Here is a 10,278-nt window from a genome sequence, read left to right on the forward strand (position 1 = left end):
GGCTAAGGTTCATACAAGGAAAGTTGTGTATTTGAGAGGATTCAACTAGACAGCGACTGTTCGAGTTGGAAGTAGGGAAGACAGTTTTAGCAGAAGACCAGTCAATAGGATGGCTATGATCTCTGACGTGACAGAAAAGAGCATTGTTAGTGTCGGGAAGCCTAACACTATTTTTGTGCTCCCTAAGACTGTCAGAAAGAGATCGACCAGTTTCTCCGAAGTGTTAGGCTTGCCGACACTAACAATGCTCTTTTCTGTCACGTCAGAGATCATAGCCATCCTATTGACTGGTCTTCTGCTAAAACTGTCTTCCCTACTTCCAACTCGAACAGTCGCCGTCTAGTTGAATCCTCTCAAATACACAACTTTCCTTGTATGAACCTTAGCCCTGGCTTCGTCTCTGTAGATGCCTTCCTCTCCCACTACATTGTAAAATGCTCCAATCTTCAGAACACCTGTGACTTAACCTGAATCCTCATTTTTTCTTTTTCTTTTTCTTCTTCTTCCTCTTCCCCTTTCCTCTTTCCTTTTCTCCTCTGGGTTGTCTTTCTCTCTCCTGTCTCGTGTTTCTGTTCCTTCTTCATTTATTTCACCACTTCCCTTTCACGCACCTCTGTGCGCTTGCTCTCCCTCTGTGGGCATCTAGCTCTCTTGCAGTGCTCCCCTTCCTTTGTTTTTGACTGGCTCGTCCTTTTTATTTCCCGCTTCTACCACTACCACTACTACTACCTCTTCTTCTACTACTACTACAACTACTGAGGAAATTAAGACACATGTGCGGCGTCTGGTTGTCTTTGTTGTGGACGTTTCGCCATCCAGTGGCTGGCTGGATGGTGAAACATCTATGATGGGGATGCCCGGGTGTTGTGCATGTGTCTAATTTCATCTTGTCTGTATTATATACAACTCTTGTACTACTACTACTACTACTACTACCACCACCACCTCTTCCTGCCTATATATAGCTGTCCTGCTCCTCCTCTGGTTAGTGTGACTTTGTCAATGGTCCAAGTCGGACCGAAACGTCGTCGTAAGCTTCTCTCTTTTATGTTAACAAGACAATTTACCTTAAATTACAGCAAACCTAACTTTGGTCAGTCTAACTTCAGTTAATATTATTTATCAATGAAATGAGCTATATAGTCATACAGGGTGTCTGCAAAGTCCTTGTCTGATTCCATAAAATTCATTATATGGTAAATGACAAAAATGTAGTTCTCTGCATACTATAAAATAATTATCATTACAAAACGTCCTTGACAGATAGACTGGGCATACACAAATAACCTGCACAAAAGAAAAACTCACGACGTTTAGGTCTGACTTCAATTATAACTAACCACATACTCACCTCTCCAATGTGCGAGTTATTTGTGTATTATTCCAATCACGGTACTGTGCCTTTTTACTATCTAGACTGGGCATAATTACCATTACAAAGTACCCCCCTCCCCACACTCCCTGGTATCTTTCCTTTAGTCCTGCAGGTTTGTGAAGGGTATATTTGTCAGTAGCTGATAACATCTGATGTCACACTGAATACCCTGGCAAATACAGTGGAACCTCTACTGACGAGTTTAATCCGTTCCATGATCTTGCTCACATCTGAATTTGCTCGTTTGCATAGTCAGTTTTCTTTATTTAAATTAATTAAATTGGAATTAATTCGTTCCAGTGGAATACCAGGCACAAGAAAATACTTCAATAATTTCACTATCAACTCTCTTGCTTTATCTATCACAATTCTTGTAACAAGACATAATAAACAATATTAATAACATAGAAACACGATATATACACTAGAATGAATAAAATACATGCCATTACGCATGTGGCTAGTGGTGGTGACAGCGGCCATTGTTGTTGTTGGGCCACCACAGCGGTCATTCCTGCTCCTGACTACATGTGCAGAGAACCTAATCTAACCCAAAAAAGTAAGACAGAGTGACTTATAAGTGCTACACTCTTAATACTACACTTTGCCACTTCTACTTCATGTTGTCTGCCACTGCTACCTCATGATGTCTGCCACTGCTGCTTCATGATGTCTGCCACTGCTGCTTCATGATGTCTGGCAGTGCTGCTTCATGATGTCTGGCACTGCTGCTTCATGCTGTCTGCCACTGCTACCTCATGATGTCTGCTCCCACTTTTGCTAGCATGTTGAAGAGCTTTCCAATATGTGAAGGTTGAGAGGCAGTGCCAATCAGACAGGTATTGGAAGGTGACGTCATTTGTTTACTCTTGAACATCGCCAAAGAATCAAACATTTCTGCTACTCTGAGCTCAATTTCAGGGTACTTTTCATTGTGAAACCAATCAAAATCTTATCTATTTCTGCAGTACATCTTCCATTCCATCAAATGAGACCAAAAAAACGAGAATACAACCATGAAAACCATACGAAAATATATCGCTAAGGGGAAGATAATGGCGGAGAAGTGAACTCTTGTTATTTATGGTCCGATTTCTTTAATTTTTGGTGTACGCTAAGAAGCATCTTTCCATCATACATTGCCCAAGTTTCAATAAGATAGTCCAACAAACAACCGAGATCCAATTCCCTAGATCAAAAACAAGAGCCCCTCACCAGCGTCAAGGAACCTCCCTTGAGGCCCGCTCGCATCTGGAAATTTCGATCATGTCTGGAAGCAAAAAATTGACTGAGCAACTGCTCATATCCGGAAAACCTCGCAGGTGGATGCACACGTAAGCAGAGGTTCCAATGTATGTGTAATATATTAAAGGACCAAGTGTTACAGGCTACTAGAGACACTCGTGTTGAGGATGCATAGAGGAGACAACCCTGCAGTTGTATAAAAATTTATCATATGAAGAAAGCTACCTTTTCAAATTTTCAAATAATGTTACTATTTTGATGTAAAATTTGCTGTAAAAATATGAAATCAGAAGAGTACTTTATTTTGGACACCATATAAGATCCAGACTGATTTCAAATTGCTGCAACGATTAATTTAAAAATAAATCTTTCCACTTATATTTGATAGTGAAATTCACCATTTCTGTATATTTCTTATAGCTCCTAGTCTTGTAATTTTTTTCTTTAATATAGATGCCTGGTCTAGACCAGGGAGTGGGGGAGATGATCCCCAAAACTGGAACATAAAATACAATTGGGTTTGTTTGGCTTTTTTCTTTTTTTTGGTTGTTTTATAAGTAAAAACTTAATTCTCAAGTACTACAGTAGTCCCCCCCAAATTTGCAGAGGTTACATTCCAATACCACCTGCGAATTTGGAAAAACAGCGAATTCTGGACGCGGTTAAAAAATGCCTATTTTTATAGTTTAAACCCTAAATATGCCCTCAAAACACTTTAATTTCATATTTAGCTTCATACATCACCCTTAAAGAAAAAAAAAAAAGAATATAAAGAAACTTATATACAGTACTGTACTGCTATGTCTCCTGCCAGGCTAGAATATAAAATACTGATGTTACCTCCATATGTACTGTAATTCATGCAAACCCATTTTCTTTGGTATACTGTAAATCATGCAACCCCGTTTTCTTTGGTATATGTACGGTAAATATACAGTAATAATTTAATTTAGTAAAAGTAAAGCTAAATGTATGGGTGCTCACCAATAATGAATGATACTGTTCTCTCTACAGCACTAAAAAATTTATAAAGTATTATATTTTATACGTAAATTTTGCGGAATTTACGTTAATATTGTTACAAAATTATTAAATTATATTTTTCTAAACATTTACCATTAAAATGCATAAAAAATTATATATTGCCAAGAAAAGAGCAAAAAAAAATTTTTCCACAAATTTACTGGGATTTCTGCAAACAATTATTAGTTAGGTTCTAGGGAAAAATCAGCGAATTACTGAAACCGTGAATTCAGAACCGTGAATTCGCAGGGATCCACTGTATTGTGGTCAAAAGATAAGAGAAGCCCTTTAAATAAAATTCCTTCTTGTGATCAAACTTATTATCTTATTAAATGACTGTTTATCTGCCACCTTCAGTGGTAATTCATTTTTGTAACTCCACAAAAATTAACCTGAACTTCAACAAATTAACTTATGGTACAGTGTTAAATAATATTAACTAAATATAGGCTGGCCAAATATAGTGGGATAAAGCCAAGTTATATTTTGTTAATTTTAGCAATGATAATGAAGGTCAGTGAGCTAGTTTTGGTGCATAATTATAAATGTCCGTATCATGTTAATGCATAAAAATATATCAATCAATGCATGAGAGTAATATATCGGAAATATAAATTTTTACGGCAGTTTGGCTTGTCCGACTATCAAACAAGACACTACACAAACACAAAACGGATATAGAAAGTATATTACATGGTTTGTACAAAATTCAGCACTTAACCTAAACATATTTAGTAGTTACAAGTTTTTGTCATCTTGTCTTTTTAAACAATTTATGCTGTGAGAATTAAAAAACAATCCTTGAAGTCAAGGCTAGTTTATATTTAGTAATGTATTACAAAGTTAATAATTATGTACAAAAAGATAATTAACTTATAGTGAACCCTCTAATTAACGGAGTAATAGGTGGGGGAGGGAGGGAGGAGTTGCAAGTTACTGCCGACTGTCCACAGATTCTGAATCATGGTATTAACTTTCATGATTGTTACAAACGGGCAAAGTTCTGAATTTACGAACTTGTTCCGCTGATCCAAAAGATTTGGGACATCTAGGCAAGTTCAAGTAGGAATTGCATCTGTCTTGCACTTGGCAGAGGGAGAATCAAGCCTCCACCACGTCTTGTGCTAAATGACCCATTTAACATGAATTATTACAATCCAGAAGATTACCTGACACTAAACACATGGATGGGTATTGAAAGCTGTAAAACAGAACAGCATTGTACAGGTACAGTACTGTACAGTATTAAATAGTACCTCTATCGTTTAAAGTATTGTATGTACTGCACACATAGTGTAGCACAATACTAATAATTTTATGGTACATAATATACAGTAATTTTATTTATCTTTTTATGATGGATAGTAAAAGATGTTTCTTAACACCATATTCCTCACATACCCATGCCACTGAGATGCCAGACTAAACCTCTCAGTTCAAGTTTCTGCTTAACACCGAGACCCACACATTTCCTCTTGGCACCACCCCTTGCTTTGGAAGCCATTGCTAATTACGCTTAATACGTTAATGATAATAAAGTCACCCAAAACACTAAATCCATGGAAAACTGGAAACTGAATGACAAGTGTATGAGAGCACAGAAACTGGTGCAGGTGGCCTATGGCTCAGGGAACAACAAAAACAGACGCATCATGGATGTGGGTGCTCTATCCCATACAGAACAAATGTTGCAATCATCAGACTTGGTCTGATGATTCACAAGACAACCAGACGTTATCACTGTGGACAAAATCTCTAATTACTGACTTTTCCCATTCTGTCCGGCAAATTCTTTTGTCCGTAACTTCTGAAATCCATTAACCCCTTCAGGGTCCAAGGCCCAAATCTGAAGTGGTGCCCCAGTGTCCAAGAATTTTAAAAAAAAAAAAATTATTTTTTCTTATGAAATGGTAGAGAATCTTTTTGTGAAGGTAATAAAACAAAAAGTACGAAATTTGATGGAAAACTGACAAAATTATGCTCTCGCGAATTTTGATGTGTCAGCGATATTTACGAATTGGTGATTTTGCCGACTTTGACTCCCATTTTAGGCCAATTACATTATTCCAGTCAACCAAATTCTTAGCTATTTCACTAGTATTACTTCTATTCTATCGATTGAGCACAAGAAATCGCCAAGTCAACTGTTTCAACTACAAATTAAAGTGATCAGAAATTGTTAATTTGGCCAATTTAACACAAAGTTCAAAATATTCCATTTCAAAATAGGGTCCAGAATAAACAATGTAGGTATTCCTGGAACTAAACTAACATTTCCTCTGTTCATCAGTTATCTTTTGAGGCTTTACAAATAAATTCCATTTTGATTTTTTATTCACATAATGAATTTTTATTCACACCAAAAAATAGAAGATTTACTGTTATGCAATACTGTAATAATTGTATAAATATCATCACCATATTTGTGATTGCATATTAGACCCACCAGCTGGCGTGTATTAGACGTGCGAGGTCATTTGTTTACTCTTGAATATCGGCATTTCTGCTACTTTGAGCTCAGTTTCAAGCCATTTCCAGTGCTAAAACCAATCAAAATCATCTCAATTTCTGTAGTATGTCTTCCATTCTATCAAAAGAGACCAAGAAATCGCAAATATAACTATAAAAAACATACGAAAAAACATTGCAAAGTCTTTGTTTTAATCGAAAAATCATGATTTCAGTGTTTTTTCTCTCATTATACACAGTGTGCTGCAGGATCTGTTTTTTGTGGTGCACACATACCACATACATGTATTCTCTCATATCTAGGCCCAAATGAACCACTCACAGTTTATCAGAGTGAGCCGAGCTCATGACGTAGATCTACGGTTTGGACCCTGAACGTAAAGCCGTAGATCTACGGGACGGACCCTGAAAGGGTTAAATGGGATCCGTTAATTAGAGATTTTACTGTATTTATTCAACAAGTAATTTGCCCTGGAAAAAAAAAAAAGTGGCAGAAAGGAATAACAAAGCATTTCCCTCATCAGACAGACTTTCTCCATAAACTGTAGCCTTAACCCCTTGACTGCTGCAACCCAAAAAATTTTTTTTCATATGAAATGATAGAGAATACTTTCCCGATTGAAATGACACCAAAAGAATGAAATTTGATGGAAAACTGACAGAATTACGCTCTCGCGAAGTTAGTGACCGCGGCGATACTTACGAATCGGCGATTTCGCCCACTTTGAGCCCTATTTTTGACTAATTCCATTGTTCCAGTTGACCAAACTCATAGCTTTTTCTTTAGAACTCCATTTTTTCTATTGATTGAGTACAAGAAACTGCCCATTTACCGATTTCAACTACCCAATAACATGGTCAGAAATTTGCAAGTTGACCAATTTCAAGAAAATTAAGAAAATATGACAATTTCAAAACAGGGTTCAGAATGAGCAATGCAGACATTCCTGGCTCTAAAATAACATTTTCTTTGTTCATCAGTCATGTCTTTTGGCCCCTCTGATATTACTCTTGCTTTCTAATTTGAATTTTTATTCAAACAAAAAATAGAAGATTTACTGTTATGCAGAATACTGCAATATTGTAATAATTGTATAAATAATGTCAACCCATTCATGACTGCATATTAGAATGGCTACTTGGACATTTATTGGAAAAGACATCATTTGTTTACTTTTGAACATCGACAAAAATCAAACATTTCCCCTACTTAGAGTTCCATTTCAAGGTTCTTTTCATAGTAAAACCAATCAAAATCACCTCTATTTCTATAATATGTTTTCCGTTCTATCAAATGAGACCAAGAAAATGAGAATACAACCATAAATACTATATGAAAATAGACCAAAGTCGGCATTTTAATTAAGAAAAAAAAAGATCGGAGTTTTTTTTTCTTATTATGCACTGCGTGCTGCAGGATTTTTTTTATATGATGCACACTGACCACACAGACCCATTCTCTCACATGTGGGCCTACCAGCTTTCTCCTGCTTGATTTGAAGCTGCTAGAATTTATGAGTGTATATACGTCAAACACATTGGCTCGTAAGACGTATATACAGGAACGAAACAGTCAAAGGGTTAAATAAATGAGAGGTATTCTGAAGTCCTTAACCATATTCAAATCATTACTAATTTTGTCATATACTGTACTGTCATTCAATATACCATCATCATTCATATCAAAAAATAAAATGACTAAATGCACTGACATAACAGTCTTCCCAGACATTACAATCTTTATAATTAATAAGTACTACATAAAGTACACATTGACTTAATTAAACTACCTAGCACTCATGGTTCCTATTATACAACACAGTCAGCATTTAGGCCCTTTTTCTCCCCTGCTCTTACACAGATCAGACTATTAAACCACTACCGTACTTCACTTGGATGCAATTTATGTAAATGCTTTCTCAAACATGAAGTTAAACACTTGACAAAATATACCAAGAATAAACTAATTCTTGCATTTTCTCCAAAACCATTTAAACTGATTAAATACAGTAGACTGTAGATTAACATGTAAATAAAAAATAATCCTGTAAAATGAACTAAGGAATATGTTGGAAAAACGGAGTTACATTCCACAACCCCCCCAAAATGACCGATTGTTTTTTTAGGTCTCTTAACTGTAAAAAAAAATGATAATGTAATTTTAGTTGGATGTAGTGATGTGTTATAATTAATACAATATTTATAGATACAAGGTTACATTAACAGTATTTACCTTAAATTCTAGTTGTTGGTGTCAAGTCCATTTTAAAAGTGGTGAGGGATGGTGGTCCTAGCGAGCTGAAGTAGAAGGTTGTGGATTGTTAGCTGACAAGGATGGTTGAGGTTCTTGCACTGCACTGACATTGATACAGAATCATCTTTAGGTGATGACTGTACTAGAGTACTCTCGAGGTATTCTGTAAAGCATTTCTGATCTGTTTTACCCTGCAGTACTTTATACAGATGATGGTAAGGCATCATCAACTGCTCTAGATCCCACTTTGGAACATCTGCATGCGTCAGGATTCACTTCAGTGAAACTGCAAATTTACCAATAACATGGAACTGTTCGTACAACTGATGGAATGTTAACTGCTTAACTGTGGGTTATTCTTCCTCATTTTCATCTTTTATCTTTTTTCCTTGTATCTGGGTACTGAGCTCAGCTAACATTTCCTTTGGCCTTCTTCCTCAACATCGTCTAAGAGATCATCCATATCTTCTGGCTCCATATCTTAAAAGCTCTCACTTGGCTATCTTCTTACCAGCTGAACAATTTCCTGGATCTGGAGCTCATGGCAAGGTAAAAACCTTAGAAATTATTTACCATACTAGGCCATAATTTTCCCCAGCCTACACTTAGTGTTGATAGAGGTATTCATATCATGCACTTCTGATATAATTGATAGCATATGCAATGTTAAATTTACACCAAAAGTCTGGCACTCTGACTTGAGAGTGAGCGTCCATTGCTCTACAAGTTTCTGCATCACTTTTCGTGTAGTTGCTGTAATAAAGATTTTTTAATGCAACTTTAACATGGGGTGTATACCCTCCAAAAGTTCTGGACGAGCATAGGGATTATCAAAAATAAAGAGAATCTTGAACAAACAGTTCTCGATGCATAAGGCAAACATGACCTCAGGAATAAAATGATGCTAAAAGCAGTCACTAAAACCTGTCATCCATGCTGACCAGCTTAAATTCCACATAGCTGGCAAGGTGGTTTTTGTCTGTACATTTAACCCTTTCAGGGTCCGTCCCGTAGATCTACGGCTTCACGTTGAGTGTCCAAACCATAGATCTATGCCAAAATTCTAGCGCCGTCAAATTTAGAGCAAAAGCGCTCATAGGCCTACATGTGAGAGAACGGGTCTGCGTGGTGGGTGTGTGCAATAAACAAAAAATCTAGGCGCCCGCATAGCATTGTGGGAACGCCGGCTCAGTTACCCTTGTTCACCACGCCTTGTCACAAGTCAGCTCTCACTCCCCGGAAAATTGGGACTCTCCTCTTCCTATCTGATAGTTCTGACACTGTTGGAAGTGGAAATGAAGACGAATTCTACGGCTTTGATCAGTTAGTGACCGAAAAGAATGACCAGGATATCGATAATAGTGCAGAAAACCCTGACGATCCTCAACCTTCTACCTCTGGTGTGGGCACTCGTGACTCACGGTCGGTTGTTCCTCAACGCAAGAGAAAGCTAATATTTTCGCGTGGCCAGGCCTCTGACTTCAGTAATGATGATGATGATACTGACGTGGATTGTGATTTTATTGCACTCAACGATCATACGAGTAGTGATAGTGAGGAATCATATTCACCAGTGAAGCATCGGTATGTTCGCCGCCGCATGCGCTCGGGTAGTGTACCCTATGCTGTGCCCAGGGGACGGAGTACATCCCGGAGTACATCCCGTGGCCCTACACCAGTTTTAGGTAGTGATAGTGAGGATGATGTGGCTACACTTGGCATGGATAGACCACAGGCATCAGTGGATGGTGGTAGTGGTGATGGTAGTGGCACCACCATGCGTGACTCACCAGCCCACGCTGGGACCCACGCTGCTGACTCGTCAGTTCAAGGACAAAGCGGAGCGTCAGCCACCAGCCCACCACAACCACAACCACCCGCACAACCAGCCTATGATGTCCAGTATCCAGCA

This window comes from Cherax quadricarinatus, chromosome 4, assembly GCF_038502225.1.
Source record: "Cherax quadricarinatus isolate ZL_2023a chromosome 4, ASM3850222v1, whole genome shotgun sequence".
NCBI lineage: Eukaryota > Metazoa > Arthropoda > Malacostraca > Decapoda > Parastacidae > Cherax > Cherax quadricarinatus.